This window comes from Otolemur garnettii, unplaced genomic scaffold (assembly GCF_000181295.1).
Source record: "Otolemur garnettii isolate 467f Iridium unplaced genomic scaffold, OtoGar3 scaffold00082, whole genome shotgun sequence".
Lineage (NCBI taxonomy): Eukaryota > Metazoa > Chordata > Mammalia > Primates > Galagidae > Otolemur > Otolemur garnettii.
In genome coordinates, this window is record NW_003852477.1 from 6,802,412 (window position 1) to 6,805,131 (window position 2,720).

The window sequence follows — 2,720 nt, forward strand, 5'->3', positions numbered from 1 at the left end:
CACACACACACACACACACACACACACAAAGGCCTTGGCTATTATCTTCAGCTTGCACCTAGTAGAGGTCAATTCCCAGATGGGAAATTCATGGATTTGCAAACTTAAGTACAGATAGGAACTTAGACATCATTCAGGGCAGAGAGCAGACGTCCAGTTATTAAATCCTCACTCCTCTGTTTACTAACTGTGTTCCCTTAGGCAATTACTTACCCTCTCTGAACCTAGTTTCTCTATTTTTAAAATGTAATAATCGGATTCATCTTAGAGGGCAGTTATAAGGATTAACTGAGATATTATGTGGCAGACTCTTAGCCAGTACTTGACAAATGTTGACTATGTTCAGAATTATTATTGTCCAATACAGTAGGCATTCATCCACTCATATAACTGAGCACTGTGCAAGGTTCCAGGGTGAACAAGACAGGTCTGGTCCTTGCCCTCCTGGAGCTTTCAGTGTACTTTGGCCTTCTTCTAGGCATACAATGTTAGAGTCAGCAGACACAGCCCCCACTTAGGCTTGGCAGGCAGACATCCATTGGTAGACACTCTGCAAGTATTTAGTACCCAAGCACTAGTTCAGACTATTTTGACTATTTGTCTCCTATCCTGCTTAGCTTCAAAGATCAGACAAGATTGGGTGCATTCAGGGTGGTATGGCCATCGACACTTAGACTATTTTGTTATGAGAGGTGATGTGGCTTAGAGCCAGGCTGCCTGTGTACAAATTCCAGATCTACGACTTCGTAGCTGTGGAATTTTAGGCAAGTTCCTTATCTCCTCTGTGCCTATTTCCTTTTCTGCATGGAGAAGTAGATAACAGAACCTATCTCCTGAGTTGCTGGGAGGATTACACAGTGTAATGTGTGTAGAGTATATAAAATGGTGCTGGTGTGAGTGGTCATTGTTGATCTTGTTATGAATGGTAGGTGACCAAGGCAGACCTCCTTGGTGTTCACAAAAAAATGCATGTCATTTCAGCAGCACAGTGGTGTTCTCAGTGCTAATATGCCTAACATGTGGGTGTCTCTTTCACAGAGATGCCCGCACAGGTGTGAGATTGTTCCTAGGTCACCCATTGCTACAGCAAATGTAATAGCAGAAGTGTGGAAGCAGCCTAGACATCTGTGACTAGGAGGCTGATTAAATAATCCATGACGCACCCAAAGGAAGAAATGAGAACAAGGCAGCTGTATGTGAAATGATGTGAAAAGATTTCCAAGAATATTGTCAAGCACAAAAAGCAAGGGCAGGGCACTTTTACTTTCTATGATTAAAAAAAAAAGAAAAAGGGTATCTGCCCTGGTACTTTGTACCATGATGGCTTTGCAGGGGCCACTGGTTGGCTGAGGCACAGGGATGGAAAGGATACCTTATTTTCACTATGTGTTCATTTGTACTTCTTGAATTTTAAGCCATATATGTGTTTTGTTAAAAAAAAAAAAAAAAAGAGTAAGCCAGAGACTGGGGCCAATTCAGAAATCAGCACTCCACTTCATTGTGTCCTGTTAAACAGTCCTATTGAATATCTTTCGCTGCTCTCTGAGCAGATGGCCCTGGGAGGGGTTGGGCCAGGGCCAACAGGCAGCCTCCCTCCCCCATGGGTGTGTGAGGAGCCATGTGGCACATGCCTCCAGCTGGGTCTGCTTGCATGGCCGAAGGGCTGGGGTGTGGAACTGAAACCAGTGACGCTGTGGGCTCCAGCAGCCTGGCAGAGGCCACACACAGAGTACAGGTTCAGGGTCCTAATATTCGGGTGTGGCCTAGGCCACTTTCCTGGGCAGCTTTCCCGGGCAAAAATCATGAGACAAAGACTTTTTACAAGTACCAGGAAAGGGCCTTCATTGCAACAATTCTCTCTATTCATGGGCAATTCCACAGTGGATCTGGGGAGCAGAGAAGCCCAACGTTCAGGAAATAGATTTGGAGGGCCCAGGGTGTCCTTGTCTGCTCTGGGCATCAGTGGGATGGAAAGAGCCCAAAGGAACCTTGATTTCTAATTCTTCGTCCATCTGCTCAGCTGAAATATAAAGATTCTTTTCAGAGCCTTCCCCATAGTGGCCCTCCAGCTTTGGGACACACACAGCATTGTGTGCAGGGACATTTCCTATAGCCAAGCAAAATCAACAGAAAGGCCCTTTCAGCCTACTGCAAAATAAGCAGGGATCTGTCCCAAGACAGGGGCTCTTTGCCTCATAGGCCCTTTGGTAATTCATAGGCTGCCTGAGCACCATTTATTGCCTACAGTCTATTAGACTACGGTTTTCAAACGCTCATTAGTCAACAACTATTTATATAGACCTATATGAAAAATACATACATATGCATGCAAATAGACATTCTTTTCTTTATGAGAGAAGGAGCCAATGTTATGGCTAGTCTTTATTAAAAAGAAGAAACTTTACAGAACATTTTGAGTAAATTCGTGCAGGGGCTTAGTGTGCTAACTGGTAGGGCACCAGTTTGTAATGGGTTCCACAAGTAGGGCATCGCTGGGCCTCACTTTTGTGCAGCCAGAACCCGATGATGGTACTGCTGTCCTCTTTACAGATACAGCCCACTATTTGCTTGTGGGAAGGGACTAAATTAGGGTTGTCCCTGATGTAAAAATATGAAACACTTCATGAATGTGCAGGGGCCATGCTAATCTTCTCTGTATTGTTCTAATTTTAGTATATGTGCTGCCAAAGGGAGCACCAAATAGACATTCTTTTTTTTTT

General features: G+C 44.3%; 1 pseudogene; it reads right to left on the bottom strand.

Moving 5' to 3' along the window:
* Positions 1-2,605: 2,605 nt before the first annotated feature.
* On the bottom strand, positions 2,606-2,697 carry LOC111726837 (annotated as a pseudogene).
* Positions 2,698-2,720: the final 23 nt, after the last annotated feature.